The sequence below is a fragment of the Wyeomyia smithii genome, chromosome 3 (assembly GCF_029784165.1).
Source record: "Wyeomyia smithii strain HCP4-BCI-WySm-NY-G18 chromosome 3, ASM2978416v1, whole genome shotgun sequence".
In the NCBI taxonomy this organism is placed as follows: Eukaryota; Metazoa; Arthropoda; class Insecta; order Diptera; family Culicidae; genus Wyeomyia; species Wyeomyia smithii.
Window position 1 is genome coordinate 249880125 of NC_073696.1, and position 20792 is coordinate 249900916.

At 35.7% G+C, this 20792-nt stretch overlaps 1 non-coding gene across 1 annotated transcript; it reads left to right on the forward strand.

Moving 5' to 3' along the window:
* Positions 1–9960: 9960 nt before the first annotated feature.
* On the forward strand, positions 9961–10079 carry LOC129733436 (5S ribosomal RNA). Its single transcript, XR_008729530.1, has one exon. It is a non-coding gene; the product is annotated as a 5S ribosomal RNA (ribosomal RNA).
* The last annotated feature ends 10713 nt before the right edge of the window (positions 10080–20792 follow it).

Here is a 20792-nt window from a genome sequence, read left to right on the forward strand (position 1 = left end):
TAGCGACGCTAATCGCTAAGCCGCTAACCGGAAAATTCAGCTCGATAAACGCTTAACTCTAAACGCTGAATCCACATTAGCGGAACTTTCGCTATTCGCCAATCGCTAACTTTTTAATATGTAAATAGTCATATTGCTATATTTATTGCTCGTGTTTTGTATGATTTGGACCACTTTGATCTTTTTTGGTAAAACAAACATTACTTTATAAAGCTATTTACAATAAGCGGTTCTCGAAACGGTATTCAAACTTGATTTTGTAAAAACAAGAATAACAAAAGCTATTTAGCTTGCATTAAAAATAGCTCCTCTTTGGAATGTTTTCATAAAAATTAAATTATTATCTGAATCGAAAAAGTAGAACCAAAGTTGTCATAATTTCAAGCGCATTGCAATTTACAAAAGTTCTTGGTGTGTGTTCACCTTGTGCTTGTTCTTCAAAATGCTCCTATGGCTTGTACGATAACTCGAACTCCATTCTAGGGTAAAAAAAATGACAAAAGTAACTTTCGCATCAAAGTATGTTCATCTTTCGAAGCAATTTATGTACGCCATCAGCAATTCACAGTTTTTTTAAATATTTCTATTGTCGCTTCTCTACAAAATTTAGCGAATTAGCGATTAGCGTTTCGAAGGCCAAAATTTTAGCGACTCTAACAGTTTCGCTAACCAGCTCTAAAATTAGCGAAATCGCTAAACCGCTAACTGAATTCTAGCGTCGCTAATTAGCGATTAGCGAATTAGCGGAATAGTTCTCACCACTGCAAATTAGTAATCTACGAACGAAAGTAAAAAAGGGGTAGAATAGTCACCATTTGAGATTGACCACACAAAATGGTTGGCTTATAATTCATTGTACTTAGGTGACAAACAAACGCCTACACCTTTATAAAACATACAGAACTCCCTTGCTTTTATCGCCAGAATCCGCACACCGCCGTCAGATTGTGAAACCAGAAGTCGTATAAGTTCACAATCCGTCCTCGTATCGCACGTTTTATGTTTTTTCGCTAACTGTTTAAATTGCTTAAGAAAGCACAGTTATTCTCCACACATATATGATAGTCGCAACCTCTTCAGAGTGTCGCTCGAAAACTGGTAGACCACCAAGAAGACTTCCACCTTCTCGTATCTATCCGAACGAAATGGCCCATTCATGAGGCAATAAAACGAGGAAACGCCAGATTGCGATAACCGTTTTTAGACTGGCACAACATCTGTGCTGGTATAAATTTAAACCAAAATACCCAAGATAAAAGTATTTTAATTGGGATGAACCGTTTCCGAGTTCAGGTGTTCGCAATTGGTTAGGATTCAGTTGATTTAGTTTCTTTTCCGAGCAAAAAAAAACGCTTCTATCAGTTTGTTCACAGTGGAAGGAGTGTATAGTGGAGGAATAAACAACAATCAATACTCAACTTCATTTCGCTTCTTTCGTTCCAATCGTCACATTGCATAAACTAACAATGTCGCCTGTACAAATTGGAAATCAAATCGCAGTTCCATCATCTTCTAGGGTATTTTTTTTGACGTAGGACTACGTCTAACCGCACTATATCGAGATACATTCTAAGGAAACTAAAACCAAGATGTAACGTCGGAATGAAAGATTTTAAATGGTAATACTGATGTAACCACATGATGGATCACAATAATCAATATGTCGTTGGATTGATGAAACGATGGACAATTTTGTGATTCTTCATATATTATTGTTACTTAATTTTTAAACAGTGAAAATTAATGAAAAGTTTCAAGGTCGTATTTTCACGAACAATGTACCAATCACATGCGAGCACTCCTGGCACAGACTTCATGAGTGGACACCAACTGCCTGCTATGACAACCTCTATTCAGCGGCAAAAAAAAATTGACAGAATCTCCCCGTCCCAATAGGTCAACTAACATTTGCTTCTATGAACCTAGACTATTTTAATGTCTTGAAAGTAAAGCTTTTCGGAAAGTTACAACGTAACAACCTCCTTTATCAGACAATTAAACGATCTGTTGTGAGAATGTTATCAAAACTGATATCTTGAAAGAAAACATGCTGACACAGGCAACAGTACTGCCCCGGCTATGTATGAGAAGACGGTCGCTCGTCGTCAGTGCAGTAGCACTCGATTGCCATTTGTGTGCAGTCAAGCCAAGTGGAAACAATGTAGGGGTAAACAGGGTAAGACCGCCCTGCGGGGTAAGACCGCCCACCGTAGTTTTACTACCAAGTTATAAAATAATTGAAAAATTTCTTTAACGTGTCTATTACAGTATAATTACATAACATTTTGCACGTTTTTCTGTTTTGATAGTGCACGAACGGTCGCAGAAATAATCAAAAACAACCTTTCAGCTGGCAACCAGTCAATGCGCTATTGTTTTGCGGCAACGGGACTTAAGGTTTTTCAGTCTAAAAATCTATTGTTTTGTTCGTGAATATACGTTTAATCGCTTGCCTGAATCTATTTTCTTTCGAAAATATCGAAGGCCGTGAGTAATCTTGTAGTTTTGACTACTTTTTCGGTCAAATATGAAAATGTTCCACTGGGGGTAAAGTCGCCCACTATACAAGGGGTAAAACCGCCACGAATCCAACTGCTTGTTGTTTTACTTCAAGACCCAAATGCCTCGACACTACAAAGGGAATATTTACAGGATCAGTAAAGCAACTTCAAGCCACATAAGACATCGATGTTAATCGACCATTTTCGATTTGGTTTAAGCTTTTCTAGTAATATATTTTAACAGGACTTATTTTTGAAAAAAGTAAACCTGTGTGAAAATGGTGTTAATGAACCAAAATAATTTTAGAGCCAGGACGGTGTGTTTGATAGGTATGACGTCTCCGGCGAAATTGGAAATAGTTGTTTTTTACTTTCGAAAAAAGTACACACTCTAAAAAAAATTTAAAGAAAAAATATAGAAATAGAATTAAAAATATATATTTTTTTTTAAATTTTTTCGAAAAAAACATATTTTTGCCTGTAAAATCTACAAAAGGTTAGCTAAAATTTTATGGTTGTTGGATCATGGAGTAATAGAAATATTAATAGCTCAATTCTTGTGAAGAATTTTTTTTTTGGACGGTTTATTTGGTGTATAGAGTCGTTGGTAATTTTGTTCTTCAAAAAAAAAAAACATAGAAAATTGAAAATAGAAATAATAGAAATAATAATTATTAGTATTTTTCTATACATAATAAGTCTTCAAAAAAATCATACAGATAGGTTTAATGAGTATTAATTTTTAGCTTAAAGATAGGTATATTATGAATTCAATATATTGAAATACCCCAATTCTGAAAAATCTATTTATTTTGAAAACCAAAAAAGTTACCTAAACATTGATTTGAACTTAAATAACCAGAAAACAAAAAAAGTTGAAACTTAGAAAAAAAAATTTTTTCAGATTTTTCACAGTGTATATTTTATTTAAAAAGAAAAAAAAATACCATCTACAACTTTGTCAGAGACACTATACCGATAGAATCAACCGTTTCGGCCCTAAAAATATTGTTTATCCTCAAAAAATGGTGGGCGATCTTACCCCGCTGGTGGGCGGGCTTACCCCGCATGAAAAAGATCTGCACATTTTCAATGAATTTTTAAAATTAAAAAAAAAAAAGCTGGAAAATAAACAAAAATATTTCAGTTCTTATTTTTTAAATGCGGGTATTGTATAGAAGAACCTCTTAGCGAAGAAAAAATGAAATTGCAACCGCAACTTTTTTTTTCTATAAACAGAATTGCTTAAGGGGGCGGTCTTACCCCGCTCACCCCTAGCTGCTGTCGACGTACTGTGGTGCGTGTTCGCACACTACACTGTGCGACCGGGGATAAAATAATTTTGAACGCAACAGTATATCACGATGTTGGATGTTGCATCCAATATGTGATTACAACTGAACAGATTTTTACCACCAATGCTTTGATCGAACGATGTTTTTTCATCGTTTTAAAGTGCTTATTGTATTACTATCCCTGAACAGATTTCAAACGCCGATGTCTTAATCGACAGGTAGAATATTGCGAAAGATTGTTATATAATAATTAAAATATCTCTTCAACAAAAGTTGTGTTAACATTGTTAACTGCAACCGTAGTGATTTTCATATCCATGTTTAGTGATAAAGCTTCTTTCAAATTCCTAAAATTAGAAGTTGCATTGGGTTGTTGTCTTTTCCAATTCTACACTCTGTTTTTCTCAGATTTATTTAAATGATCAACTAGAGGCTTTTTAAAAGACAATAGAAAACCAATATGCTTCGTAAAGATTTTTAAACAGATATTTCAGATAGCGCGTTTAAGCTGTACTGATGGTTATATTTTTCCAGTTAAAAAAATTTAATTCAATATGACAATCCTAGTTGCATTACGCGGTTGTGGTATAGAGAAAACCCAAATTATATGCATCTTGACGTTAGGTTTTAAACATTCATATTCATATTTTTTAATTACAAAAATATTACATCAGCATCTGCAGGAAAATATTACTAAACATATAAACACAACCTGTCGCACAACACAACATATAAACACAACCGTGTAAAGATACTAAACATATGAACACAACCTGTCATTGCCAGACTTGTAATATGCAAACATCAGTTGGAGAGGTTAATGTTGTTTATCAAACCGAGCTAGGTTTATTAACTTATTGTTTATTGACTTTTAAAATATGGCATTTTGATGTTTGTTTTTTCGTTGGTATCTTAAAATTGATTGATTTTTTTCTGGTTCTGCTTAATGAATAAATGTTTCAATTGGCCTAAAATGAAAAAAACAAATGACTGTTACATGTTACATCCTCATAAATTCCAATGTCAATTTCAAAATTTTTGTGGATATAGATTTTCCACTAAAAACTGCAACTCTTTATCGTCACTTTTCCAACGAACTTGTAAATACAGGATTTTTTTAAGTGACTTCTTTGCTAAGCAGTTGTAAGAAACTGACAATGATACTGCTTTGAAATCGGTGAGTGAGCTATCTTTCACAAGCGCAATTGAAGATGAAAGGAAGTTTGCTTTCTACTGAATCGTTCTTAATTAGGACCTATATAAAAAGTTGCCTTTTCGCGTGTTGAAGAAATTTGACTGCATTAGAATGAAAGGTATTCATCAATGTTAGAAACAGTATTTTTTTCTTCTTAAATAGATGTCTGCAAATAAATAATCTAAATTATTTTTAAAAATAAACGCTTTTCTTCCTATGACTTTCTGGTGGCATATGACCTTAACAATATGTGGCCACCAATGAACTAGTTTTAGGATTGTAAGTTGTTAGAGGTGTCGTTTGATGGATTTAGGCTCAATAATCTGGAAGTATCCGGAACGCAACGTCCGCATGAAGCCCTCAACGACTTAGACACTTGATATGACCCTTCCGAGTAATTAGAAGTATAGCACGGTATTAAGTACTGCTTGGATCATGTCTATTTTGGTTTCGGTTTTGGCAACATAATGGACAAAATGCCTTTCTCTTGGTGGTTGTTGAGTTTGAATTGTTTAAAAGCAAAACAAGAAAACTAGAAATTATGATTAAACATAACCGTTCGTTTTTGGCTCATGTGTGCCAAAGTCAAACCGTGTCGAAAGTGAAACGAGGTCAAATCGAACAAAGTCTGATTTCTTTAAATGAAATATATAAATCTATCGTAGTCCTACGTCAAACATGCGGTCGTGTCTTGGATACCACCCTCGTACTATTTGTTTCTACTGCCATCACGGGTACGAGGCTGTTTCGATGCCAATTCCATCAAAGCGTGAAACTGTTCCCCGGTAAAATATGGAAATGCGATAATAAACTATCGAAACGTGCTGTTGAACGTTTTCAGATCTTCGCTGGATAGAGACGAAACCACCAAGAATCGACACACCGCTAGGAATCCTCCACCTTCGCAAAAAACAAGTCAGCCCATTTATTCCTCACAACATGCAATAAATAACAAACACAAACGTTACCTTATGGACATGATGAACGGAGCTACGACGGTACGAGTTTGCCAGGCCGAAGCCAAGAATCGATCAGCTGGCAAAAGTCCCTTAACTGCCGGTTCCGATGTCACACGACTCGGATTGTGTGTGTGTACCACTTTGAGAAGCGATGTTACACTGTAGAGAACGATGAAATCGATCGCTAGGAATCACTTTCATCTTTTTACTGTTGTTTCGCGGTGGATAGATTGCTACATTTCAGCGAAACCAAGATCTAGTCACACTGAGAGGTGAATAAATGTTAACCCCCCTTCCAGTGCGAAACGTGGTTAAACAACTTGCCCAAACCATACATATTCGCAAGCCTTCGGGAACAGCTGTGTGCACGAGGATGTCGAACGGGCTAGCAAAAAGGTTATTACCGTGGCGGGTAGCGTCATATCCGGCTACGCAAGAAAACCTAGCAAGTATCGAAAAGGGTGGAAAAATGGAACGCAAAAATTGAAAAAAGCCATTCTCCGTATGAACTCAACTGAACAGACCGCCCAGTGCGATTGGCAGTAGTAGCTTCGAGCATGGTACCAAACTTCAAAGACCGACAGACTGAGAAGGCTAACTTTTAGTCGGCACTCGAGCAGCGCGTTTAACAAAGGCGCGAAAATTCTAACCGATTTTTCCCGGGCGAGGAAATAACTACCGCCAAAGTTCTGGTATCGAATTTTGGGTCCTGCGGTATCCGTGGCATCCGATGGCTGCTCGGAGGAATGACTTCTCCTGCTGCCGTCCTTGTCACACCCTTGTCGACAGCATCCTCGCCAAATGGTATTGATTTATGGTTTCAATTTTTAGTGCACTCCGCGCAATTTGGCGACTGTCACAAGGAGGTCTTTCGTTGCCACGCATGATGGCGGCGACGTTAGCGGCTGCTGTTCCGAACAACGTTCAAACGTAGTCACGTGAATGGGGGCTTGCAAGTCCCATTTCGCACACATTTGCTACGGAGGAAACGGTTACATTCGAGAGGTTTGCTTCGGACTGTTGATATTTATTGTTGGCGAAGAAAAACTACTACAAGGTATGGGAAATGATAAGGCTTGCAGTTCGTTGTGTAATGTCTATTGGGTTGCGAAGATGTCATCATCGAATAGTTTCTATTAAATTCATGGATTAATTCAGGACGCCCAGAAAATAGTGTTTCTCTATTTGTGTCTTAGCAATAGAGCAATTTTGTCCTATTTTACGTCTTGGCTGCAGTATTTTATACGCTGATTATACTTTGCCTCTTCTAGTTGAGAATTTTCACAATATTTTCTACTACGGTAATACTACGGTATTTTTCTATATTTTTTATCTAACAGTGCATTTTTATTTTTATTTGAGACATTGAAGCGCTTTTAACAATAGTTTAAAAATAAAATATATGAGTGAAACCTAATTTATATTGGCTTCTCCACTTCGCAGATATTCGAATTAGAAAAGCATTTGTTCGTAGCTTGTATGGACAAGACAAACATTTGATTCTCCCTTACTCAGTAAACAGAAAATACGAACCTATTCGGTATTTAAGACCAGAACGATTCACTGCACCGGCAGCTGTCGAAAAATGAACACCAAGAAAAATATGCTTATTTGCAAGGCTTTCCCCGCTAACAGTAACGTTTTGTAAATAGAAAATCAAACTAGCCACTTCAATTACAACACTTTAAGGCACCAAAAGGTGCCAGTTGCCGATGATTCATATTCTCTGGTTATTCCGGCTAGAATTCTAGCCATTTGAATACTTTTGCAGTAGCCGTGTACTACTAACAGCCGACAGCGTTACGGGTGAAGCCGGCACGAGATGACCGGTACTATTTTGTTTTTCTTCCTTTTAACGGCTACCACCTAGCGTCCGTACGTCACTGGTACGGTTTTAGAATGAAAATGATGAGGTGAAATGTTCGAAAGTACCTTTGATATCGAGGTTCCGTCAGTTAGTTAGAAAGAGGGAGGAGTTAAGAAGAGAAAAGAATGGCAAGGGAAGTAAAAAAGCATCGGAAACAGAAAGTGACAACAACAACAACAAATCGTTTACAAAGTCAGATCGGTTGTATCCGTTAGTGTCGCTGTACTTGGGAAGAGAGGTAGTGATTGGCTGCTTGGTATGATTTAGACAATCGATGTTATTTACCAATTTTTCAATAGTGTATCTCGAACAATAGGTTGTTATCGTTACATAAATTTAACCGTGAAAAAATTTCTAATCGAGCGATGCCAGAACCTCGATAACCTGATTATAAATGACTTAATATTTTTTTGAAACTTTTCAAATGCTTCGAAATGTAAAACTCTGCTTAGCAGAATATGTAAACAATTCTTCTAGCAAAATTTTAATTTGATCAAACAGGTAGAAGGAGGAAGCTCCAAGTTCAAAACGGTTTATTTAAACAGTACGTGCGATGCACGGTAAGCGGTATCGCTACTGACAGCAAGAAAACACTTCATCTTTCTCTACTATCCTATCTCTACTACAACGCAATCCATATTAAGAGTGTATGTGGGGGAATATGTCATAGAATATAAAAAAATTGGTCGCAGTTACGAAAATACCCAACACGTAAAAAAAGAGTGTATGTATAGGTAATGAAGAACTAAGCCCAAAATAAAAAGACTCACGCTCAACGTCATTTTTTGTACGCCTATCTAGGCAATCGGTGAGGGGGATCTTGTTTACATATATTTGTGTGAGTTTCCTGAAGACTCTCAGACAACAACTACAACATTATAATTATGAAAAGTAAACATGGTGCTAAAAAATATGATTTGCTACTTCTATATTTAAAATCGTGTATGACACTGTAAACAGAGATAGAACCTTCAGTTTTCACAAATCTAATGAAGAAAGAAAAAGTTAGATTACGTGAAACCTAAGTAAGCAAGCGCTAATGAAACAGGGAATGAGGAAATCACCTTCACTGCCGTGATATGACATTGTGACGTAGATCCAAGAGATCAGTTTTTCAGTATGGTCCAAAAACGAAAAAAATTCTCGTCATCTTTGTATGGAAATGTGTGCCAACGTCACTTTGTTCTTTTTCGATTTTATGCAACTTACGAATAAGTAACAACAAAAAGGAGGATACCAAAAGATAGGTTTTCGAATAATGAACAAGTTGGCATGAAAAACTCATATTCGAAAAAATTACACTTACGTCACTTTGTCATTTCACGGCAGTTCAGTTTAATCCGATCAATATAACAAAGATAGTTGCCTTCATGAAAATTCCATTGCCTTATATGAACAGGTTATGGGCCCAGAAAGATCAGTGATGGTGGTTGAGTCAGAAGCGTCAGAAGCTAATGTTCTGAAAAACTTAGATACCAACGATCTTGTGCCAAAGAAACTCGCAGAGCAAGCCAAGGACATCCTAAAGATGCAAAAAACCAAGAAGCCTCAAATTCAAGAAATTCTTCTGATTGCGTGAACCAAGAACCTTCCAATTCCGTTTCAAAAAACCTTTTAAGAACAAACAAAATTAAAAAATTATTTAAAATTAACTATCTCCAATAAACACTACAAATATTGAATGAACATTAATTGTTTTTTGATCATGGAGATAAGCGAAAAAAAGGCAAAACTTTCCAAAAGAAAAATTAATCCAGAACGGTTTGTTTGATTGGTATAATGTCTTCATCAAAGCTGTAGACAGTAGTTTTGTCCTTTTAGGAAAAATAAACATGACAAAAACATTTTTCGAACAAAATTTCTATTTTCAACAACGGCTTTTACCCGTTAACATTCAAGTTCATTAAGCAGACAATGTATGCAGTAGGGGAAGCGAAAAATAAGCTAACTGGAAATATGATACAGATTTGGAAAAATATACCGCATCCCGACGGGACAAAAACAATTCTACGAAAAACCATGAAAATACAATAATAAGTTAAATATCCCAAAAAAAAAATCATTATTCAAAATCTGACCTTCTTCTACGAGAAGTACACGCTGTTAGCTAACCAATCATAATTATATGAACTTGGATAAATAAGTCAACGATCATACCATGTTGAAAACACCGGTTCTCGTCCGATCACCGAAGTTGAGCATCATTGGGCGCGATTAGTACTTAGATGGGTGACCGCTTGGCAACGTCGCGTGTCGTTGGCCTTTTTTATGTGGTCCCCGTGGCTCTGTGGTTAGCGGTGTCGGTCGGCTAGCTCTCCCACACGGTTGTGATATCGGGTTCAATTCCCGATCGATTCAAGGATCTTTTCGAGCTGGAAATTTTCTCGAGTCAGCACTGGGGCACGGTGTATCGTTGTACTTATCCTACACATGCAAAATGTGCCAAACAATATCGATAACGAATTCTCTCAAGTAATCTAGTTGATCGAGACCGCTATTAGCCCCAAGGCTAAGCGTGCGATATTGTTGGATAAATAAAAAAGTTAAAATTCGTCAAAGAAAACCATCCATTTTATTTGCCTCATATATTATTTTTGGGAGGACAAAACTGTTTAAAACTTTTTTTAAAAAAATTATTTTAGCCGAAACACAAAATAATTTATTTTAACCTGCCAAAAACGATTCATAAATATTATTTAGAAAAAAAAAATTAGCTTAGGAAAGAGAAAAAAATCGTTTAAATAAGGATTGTTTGATTTTAAAGCAAAATTCGGATTTGATATTAAGTCAAAAATTGGATTTTGTGCTATCATTATATTATGGTTAACGTAGTTAAATTTTGAAAAAAAAAACTAAATTTAAAATACTACAAGATATACAGCCCTAGGGTTGTATGAAATGGTGACGTGGGACTAAACACTGTAATTAGGGGATTTTTTGTTACAAAATATACAGAGTCCATAGACAGAATCAATGTGTTTGTTCAGCGACTGTACGTATTTTCATTTTCAACCTCCCCTGGAAATCAATTTCTGAAGTATATTCAACAACACTCGAAAGAATATCGTTTATATCTGACCATATTATGTCTGTAGTATTTTTTTGTGCAAACAACATGTATTTGACAAGGCACAAGCGTATCGTGCTTGTTGAAGAAGCACCAAGAATTTCTCGTAATGCGTCAAAGTCAGAATTAACTCTATGTCCTTAAAAACTAAATCCAATAATACTTACGTCATCATCATAATGAATGGTTTTGTCTTATTGAACTCTGATTAAATCAAATCTTTAATATGGATCTTACTTTCAAAATAATATGGAAGCCCTTACAAAGGTTCATTAATTGGCAAACAAAAGAAGATATTTTAAACAAAATTATTAACAAGTTCCAGCAAAAAATTGTAGCAATCCACAATTACATTTTTGTTGCTTGACAATTTTTTTCATTTGCCTACAACTTCATTCGTTGTATTACGAAGACAGCTCATATACGTGTATTTTGGTGAAGCTTAGAATAATATTATATCATCTAACAATTGTGGAATGTAAAAAGAGATTTTGAATGGGTCTTAGTAAGTAAAGAAAAAATTCACAAGCATTCGCAGGCTCTTACTCTTCTATAAATGTATATATTTAGGAATTTACTCTTTCGATACTTTCCGGTCACGATTATTCAGTGAATATCGAAGGTAAAATTAAATGATTATCCGTTGCAAAAATTTACAATTTGCAATCATGGACGACGAGAGACCTGCGGCTCTTTACTCCACTGGTACTGTTACTTTTCCCGGCATGTTTTCTTTTAAGACATCAGTTTTCATTATGTTCTGAAAGCAGGTTAAGAAATTGTTCAAGAATGAACTTATACCTTCGAGACATCATATTAGTCTAAGTTCATGAAATAAAAAATAAATGGACCTATTGGGACGCAATGAGGTATACAAAGGTGAGGAAGAAGAAGACATTTGTCTGTATTAGTAACGAAAAAAAAACAGAAGCACATGTTGGGGTTGTGATGTAGATCTCCCAAAACACGAAAATGCCATTTAGAATTGTGTTCCGCATTGTTTAACGACGCAGGTAGGCGTCCCGAAACAAATTTAAGATGTATTTTTCGGTGCGAACAGTAAACGGACAATGTTTTTTATAGTAACCATAGGAAAGACGGTATTTTTACTGTTAGCTTGCAAACGATTGTTGTCATTACAATGTTTTAACAACGTTTTTTGTAGTTGAATCTACCACCGAAAATAAATTTACCATGAAAAACATTGTCAGTGACTTCTAAATGCATAGGAAAAATGCCTGAAAAATACTGTTAAGATACATAACGACCCCATGGTAAATGGTAAATGCATGGTAAAGATGGCGAAAACGATGTCTATGATTGTTCTGGACAATGATATTTAATGTAAAATTGGTGTACTTACAGTGAAAAACATAGTTAAATTATGGTATAACTATGTACAATTACAGCAACTTTTAAGGTTTTTTCAATGTTATTTTTTTTCGGGGTTAACTGTCATAACTTGTGAAAAATTCTTGAAAAAAATGTACCGAACATTGGTTTTTGGGCTTTGTTTTTTGACTTCTACGTCATCACTGTTATCAAAACAGAAGCCCTTTACACCCGATACTCAAACCATCTCCGTACCTTTCTATATTCCATTGATTGGGACGGGGAGACTTTGTCAATTTTTATTTCGATATTGATACAGAGAATATTATAGGGAACGGATGGTGTCCATTCACGTCGTCTGTACTAGGAATGCTCGCATGTAATTGGCTCATTATTCGCGTAAATTTGTCATTGAAACTTTTTATCAATTTAACCGCTTATCAATGAAATTAGAGTGATAACTAGCATATTACAAAATTGTTCTACATTTTATCTATCCAATGATTATGCTGTTATTTATGTTTGAAATCTAACGCAACATTTGCCAGTTTCATTTCCAATTTTACAGAATGAATCCCAATAAAGTAAACGCAGGGCTAGTAACGAACTTGGAGCAAAATAATAGTGACTTTAGTGACTTTTTTCATTAAAATAGTGACCAAATAGAGACTAAATAGTGACCAAATAGTGACCAAAACTATACAAAAGAGGGTTTTGAAATTCATTGTTGAACCATAAATGAATAAAATTTTATCTGAAATTTGTGTCTTTAGAACATAGGATGTGCAATGATTTGTTCTCATAGAAAATAACTAAAAGCTGTATCATAATTTCACATTGAAATGGTTGTAATAACACCTTGTTCAATATATTCGAATACCAGTTTTCGAGTTATAAGTGTTAATGAAAGTACGTGAACGAATGTATGCGCTCTCGAATACGCATTGGTGTGTTGGTGGTCTGTCAGTTGTATTTAGTTCTTGATGTGCGATGTAACAAATCCGGAAAGTCGTAGTAAAACGATTTTTGGTCAGTGACTGCCCTTGCACAATATTCAAACATCTCAAATCATGTGAAGCTAGGCGAGATTTCGTTTATTAAACCATCGAAAAATACAAGGAAACATTCTCTTTGGGGGATCGTTGAAAATTCTGTCGGCCACGATCAGCAAGGATGCCGCAAGTCGTAAAATTGTGACTGTTATGAAGAAGCCTGTCCGGCGAAATGGTAACGTTCAGTGTGTAATTCCCACCCATCTGAGTATAACTATTGAATCGGTCCACAATATTTTGGCCGATTCTTTTAGAAAAAAAAAGCTCGATAGAGTGAAAATGATACTTTCATTGTTTTACGCTGTTCGCGAGTTCATTGTTTCTGATGAGAAACTATTTGGCCTGGAGTGTGACTGCTTTAGTGATGGTCTCGGGAGCAATTTGCAAGCGAGTGAACTTCCTCTGATTTTCATTTACAAAGACGCCGAATTTAATGCTGTTTATTTTAAAACGGTAGTTTTGGAAAAAAAAACGTTACCCCGTGTCTTCGAAAACTCTTCAGAGCTAATTACTATATGTTCTAGCAAGACGATGCATCAGCGCATACTGCGAACTTGACTCAAGGTTGGTATAGAGACAATTCGAGGGACTTTTTGAATAGAAATAAATTGCCGTTAAGTTCACCTGATCTCAACTCAATGAACTTTTTTGACGTGGGACTACGTCTTTGTTTACTATACTGGGATGCATTCTGTAAAATTGTAAATGAAACGGGCAAATGTTGCGTCAGATTTCAAACGTTAATAACAGCATAACCACACGATGAATAACAATAACCAATATGTTGTTGGATAGATAAAATGTATAACAATTTTGTAATATGCTAATTATCACTCTAATTTCATTGCTAAGCGGTAAAATTGATAAAAAGTTTCAATAAAAAATTTACGCGAATACACCAATTACATGCGAGCATTCCTAGCACAGACGACATGCATGGACACCATCCGTTCCCTGCGATATTCTCTGTATCAATATCAAAATAAAAATTGACAGAGTCTCCCCGTCCCAATAGGTCAATTTATTTTTGCTTCCATGAGCTTAGACTAATATGATGTCTCGAAGGTAAACGTTTTCCTAAAAGTTTGAAACAATACCCATCCTTGAACAATTTCCAAACCTGCGTGTTAATTTCTAAGGAACCTAATAAAAACTGATGTCTTAAAAGAAAACATGCCGGAAAAAGCAACAGTACCAGTGGAGTAAAGAACCGCAGGTCTCTCGTCGTCAATGATTGCAGTGGTACTCTTCTATTCGTATATTTCAGCGGTACATTCGTATTGAAGCGGTACTATTCGTATTGCAGTGGTACACTTTTATTCGTACATTTCTATTTGTGTGCAATTGATGAAAAACTGCAATGCTGCTGTTGATGGTGATTAAAAGTTTGTCTCATAAATATGATAACCATAAACTGCTCATAATCGCATATTTGTAACATTGGCAAAATTGTTTGTTCAAGTTAATCGCACTTTAATATTTTGACCTTAAATGCATTGTTCCTAATATATTCTTGCAAATAGACACTTTAGCTAAACTTAGTATCATGAAGAAAGCACTACTTTACACTATGTATACATTGAATGTTATTCTCGAAGTCGAATTGGTTGAAATTTTCGCAATGATACATTTATGTCGTTACTTTCAAGCTATTTTTGGAATATATCACAGGGAAAATGATTTTTTTCATGTATTCAACAAGCATGAGCTGAACATCAGAAACGGATCACTGGTGGTTGGTTACCGGACCAGCATAACTTCCGAGTTCCATAGGATGCAGATGTGGATTCAGATGCAAACTTTTTTGACAAAAAAGTTGGAAAAGTTAAGTAGTGTGACAATTATGCGGTTATTCACGCTATGTGACAAAACAACTTGGTATTTTTACGACTTTTTTCAAACAAACATAAGCATATTTTTTTAGATGTGAAAAGTACATACTATTCTAAGCATTTCCCAATAAAAAGCACGAAATCCATAAAATGTCGAATGTTACATCTATGCGATCACAGGCAGTAAATTACTCAACGAGAATTGTAAATTTTTGCAACGGATATCTATTTAATTTTATCTTCATTTCTTACATTTCAAAATTGTCAGATAATATATATTATTATTTTAAGCTTTACCATAATGAACGTATATTACCTGTCTTCGTAATACAGCGAATGTAGTTGAAGGCAAATGAAAAAAATTGTCAAGCAAAAAATAAAAATGTAATTGTGGATTGCTACGATTTTTTTTTTCATCTATAATTTATTTGACACGGCACAAATACAAATTAATGTTTAACGACGCCAATTATATCTGGTAGCTTACTTTCTAAAGTATCTTAATAACTAAAAGCAAATTGTTTATCCTCGCTGCCGACTACGAGCTGAAACTAAATCTAACTTAAAGCTAGAATGTTTTGCATTAAAAGCACTGGTTTGTTGTTTGATGGTTTTCCATTGCCATTGGTAAGCAGCATATGTAATATGTTCCACTACTGGGCCAAGATGTTACGGACTGGCATATTGGGTTGTCTCCCTCGGGCCCTGAGAGTATCGTGCGGGTCTGGTTGCTGTTTCCGGATCCGGAGTCTTAAGGTGTTCTTGTCGTTTGGTTGGATGTAGGCGGAAGGGAACAGGACTAGACTGGGGCGTGGATGGATTTCAGGAAAACGTATATAAGGGACATGTAGATTGCTACGATTTTTTGCTGGAACTTGTTAATAATTTTGTTTAACATACACCCAACGCAAACGGGGAACATTTTATTACTTTAGGGCAATTTTTTATTACTTATTGTGTCTTATGACTGCGCATTAAACACAAATAGTAACAAACAAAAAGTAATAAAAATTATGACGGCCACACGCTTGTATGTGTTTCTGGAGGAGAACATACAGCCAAGCACCGCAATGCATGTGTTAGCAAGACTTCACTCGCTGCATTTGTATTGATGCAACGATCAGGTTCATTTTTGTCCCCTTCATCCACACATAATCAGAATCTCAACCGTCAACCTCAAATGTCCAATTAGAAACACTTTCGTTTCGTCCCCCAGTTTTTACTTGAAATGGAAATATGTAATACTGTCTGACCAGAGTTGCCGAAGCTGCGAATATTGTCTGGATAGGCACGAGTATTGTATTTTCAAACTGGTGCAAATAAGTTTCCATGAACCAATGAGTATGTGTTTTAGATATCTTGCAGGAAAGCGAATGTTTTTGTTTTTCTCTAACGCAGTTTAGAGATCGTGATGTCATATTCTTTCTCTTCTCCGTATTTTCCGTATGCGTGTATAGTTCACGCACACCGAATGAATTGGAGATTAAAGAAACTTGTAACATGTGCAACATATGCGACGGTGTGTGATTTTTTTTTTGCTTGAGATGGAAAAGGAGCAGTTTTCGCCAGAAAAAATCTTGCATGTAGTTGAAACGACCATTATTAGATAGTCGTACTCCCGTAACACGTGCTAAATATATGGCAGTATGTGTTGTTACTTGAATGGGGAAGAATTTTATTGCCTTTTAAGTAATAGGTTTGTTACCCAAAAGGCAATTTTGCGCTATTGCTTCTAAAGTAATAAGGAAAAGTTTTGCGTGTATCTTTTCATGTTTGCCAATCAATGAACCTTTGTAAGGGCTTCCATATTATTTTGAAAGTAAGATCCATATTAAAGATTTGATTTAATTAGAGTTAAATAAGACAAAACCATTCATTATGATAACGTAAGTATTATTGGATTTGGTTTTTGAGGATATAGAGTTATTTCTGACGTTGACGCATTATGAGAAATTCTTGGTGCTTCTTCAACAAGCACGATATGCGATATATTCCGATATGTGCCTTGTCAAATACAAGTTGTTTGCACAAAAAATACTACAGGCATAATATCGTCAGATATGAACGATATTCTTTCGAGTGTTGTTGAATATATATCAAAAATTGATTTCCAGGGGAGGCTGGAAATAAAAATACGTTCAGTCGCTGAGCAAACACATTGATTCTGTATGCAGACTCTGTATATTTTGTAGCAAAAAATCCCCTAATTACAGTGTTTAGTCCCACGTCACCATTTCATACAATCCTAGGGCTGTATACCTTGTAGTATTTTACAAAATCTTCAACTTGTAAAGCGGTTAAAGCGGTTATCCAGAGAATCTGGGAATCCGTGCCGCCTGTGACAGCTTCGAACAGCGTTTGAAGTTGATTAAGCTAACTAAGAGAGGGGTTTTTCAAAATATATTAAAAATAGCATTGTTCGTTCCGAAAATCTGCAAAAACAATACTAAGCCTGTTTGTCCCATCAATGATTTTCCACGCATATTTAACCCACTTGATATTTTCTAATCAAATTCGTCCCACTAAACACTCGTTTGTTTGATCTGGAGCATAGGAAAAATATGCGAAGAACGGGTTATCATTATGGAATTTGAAATGGTATCTGGTAAACACCGGTAAGGTAGGTTCGGATGATTGAAAGCAAAATCCTACGAATTGAGACCTCAACACGACTATGCACAATATAAGCTCGAAATTTTTGAATCCACTTCAACCAGGAGAAACAGTTGATTTGAGACAAGCAAATCAAACTACAAACGTAATTTCACGCACAACACTGGTTTAAGACGCGAGTAGCTTGTAGAAGAAACCTTTACATTCCTTTGCAGCTCCTAGACAGTTCATTCGTAACTATTCTGCACTGTTCACTTCGATGAGAAATTTGAAAACATTGCCTGGCATGAAACTTCTATGATGTAAAAGTTAACAAAAATGCCTTACAAACCGAACTGTCCAAATATTCTGTAAATGAGAAGCAAGCTTTCTAAAGTATGTTGCAATACAACAATAGTTAATTTATACAATTAAAGCTAAAAAAGTGACTTTAGTGACCATTTTGTCGTAAAATAGTGACTTTAGTGACTTTTTAGCGTAAATAGTGACTTTTTAGTGACTAGGCTCAAAATAGTGACAAAGTCACTCAAAAGTGACCCGCTACTAGCCCTGTAAACGAAGACGTAGTCCTGTTGAAATAACCAGTGCGTAGTTTAGTTAATGGTCAATAAGAAAAAAACATTCGAATGGTAGTTTGTCGCTTGACATAAACAAAAGGAGGCCAATGGAATTTCGTTTAGCGATAGGACGGACAGTCGAAGCAGCCTTCTGTTGTTTAATCTCAAATAGTACATTCTCACAACAAGGCGAAGCGTACCCTAGCGCAAGGTCTCAAATTGCATAACTCAATCTAGCAATTTAGTTGACCATTCAAAAGCAAAGCTTCAATAAAGAAAATTTTCATTCTGGAGAAGGCTCCAGTAAAAGGACACCGCTCGACAAAGAAAGTCCTTAAGCGATACAAAATGGGACACCGCTCTAACACTTCACGAACTCCCCTTTGGCTACGCCACTAGCTTGAAACAGTATGAATCGTTGAATGGGTCATTCCATGCCAAGTGTCCGAGGAAATGCATCGACCATCACCGATTTAGAACAAAATTTGTGAGTCGATGTATTTTGGGCCGGAACTTATAAATACAAAGTGTTGTACCGATTGCTGGACCCCTCGGCCAATTTGTTCAATTTTAAACATAATTTGCAATTTCCACGAAATACCCACCCTTCGATTTTGATTTTGACCACGCCAATATGTTTAGCAGACGATTTAACGTAGGAATCACTTATCAGTAAAAAAAAACCAAGTGTAGCGATCAAGAGATAGAGCATTTTTAAACTTGCAAGGTTTAGGAATTTGTACGTACACACGAAAACGTTTCTACATAGAATGCCACAATCGTAAGCATCTGTTGATGATGTAACGCAAAAATGTCGTTCTAGACTCATCTTAAGGTAAGGCTACACTGCCGCTCATAGCAAGTCCGTCCCATTTGCTTTTTGGTGCTGACGAGGAAACAGCAATTGAAAATCGTAATGCTTTAGGTGAAATTTTGCATTTAAATGCTTTTTTTAATCAAGACCATCAACAGAATTTAGTTCTGCAATGACAATCTAACACTTTGGCATCATAAAACTTGCATAAACACCGAAATTTGATTAAAATTGGTAAAAAATCATAAGCTGGGACTCACATGCGATTACTTTTACGGTACGTAGCCAGAATGATAGCAAGTCAGTCCCATAGCCAGCTACGACCGGTGATGAAAAACAAACTAACACTGCAAATCGATGGCGGTGTTATAGCTTGCGTTTAGAATGAATATACACTGGTCAATTCATAAATGACCTTCTCTCGTGCTTCATTAAACAAGTTTTTCGTGAGAAGCATAACACAATGTACCAACTGTGCCGCTAAAAATAAAATAAGATTTTGTTTTTACATTTGATACTACTGATAAATTCAAAATCAGTTTAGGTGTAGGAACTTGTTCTAAATTTCCCTGAGAGCGGTCACACGTTCGTGACGGCGGACAGAAGCAAATATGAAAGAACACCTAGCTTAGGAAAATGTTTGTTCCGTTAAAAAACAGCTAAGCAGCGTACCAAAGTATTTGGTAATTCTTCAGAACGAAATTCACGGCAATATTGGAATTCTTAAATAAATCTTTACATAAAATACGGATAAAATACGAAAAGTAGTATTTACTAAAGAATGCTTTAACTAACAATACAGTGACACACCTAAAGCGTTCACTATCAACAAACAACAGCTGAAGGAAGCTACTGGTGGAAACTTTGTTTTGAAGAAAACATTGTACTATCAGCTAGAGCCACACGATGTAGAACGCGTAAAATTCAATCAAACCTCCTATCGAACATCACTTGGTACATCCAATTCTAATCCTGAAGACCATAAGTTGTGGTAAATATCACGTTTTTCATAATCGTTATTGGCTGCTGGGTTGAATTGAAAAGGTTTTTTCAATGGGACCGACTTGCGATCACTTTTGCTATGGGACAAACCGACTTGCTATTTTTTCATGGTTCCTCAGAACGAAGTATTCAAAAATATTTGTTTTATCGAAAGTAGATATAAAAAGAGATTGATTCCATAAATAAACTCAAAATTGATAAAAATGCAATTGGGACGGACTTGCCATGAGCGGCAATACAGGTGTGAATATTTTTTTTTTTTTCATTTTATTGATTTATCACATTGTAAAAACAACCTCTCGTTATTTAAAACCGTTTCCCAACAGGTAAATGATCATGTTTTTCTTTATTTAAGTACTCGATTGCCCAGGTTTGCTAAGATTTCAAAATTGTAAAAAGTGTGTAAAGTAGTTAGCAAGTCTCTTCACGTGTGTAGTCTTTTCATTTTTGAAGATGGCGTGTTCAAATGGGTTGTATTTTAAACAAATTTGTATCACTCGAAGACGATATTGGTTATCACAGCAAGTTTCATCTCGCGAGTGGCACACGCGATGAGATTTATTAGCTACTAAGAAAATACATTCCAAGTAACAATGAAAACGCTTTAAGGATTTACCCTTGTTTTTTTGTTTTATGTTGGCTTGCATTTAAGCTTTTCATTATATTTCGAATTTTTGGTAGCCATAAAGTGTGTTCCGCAAATATT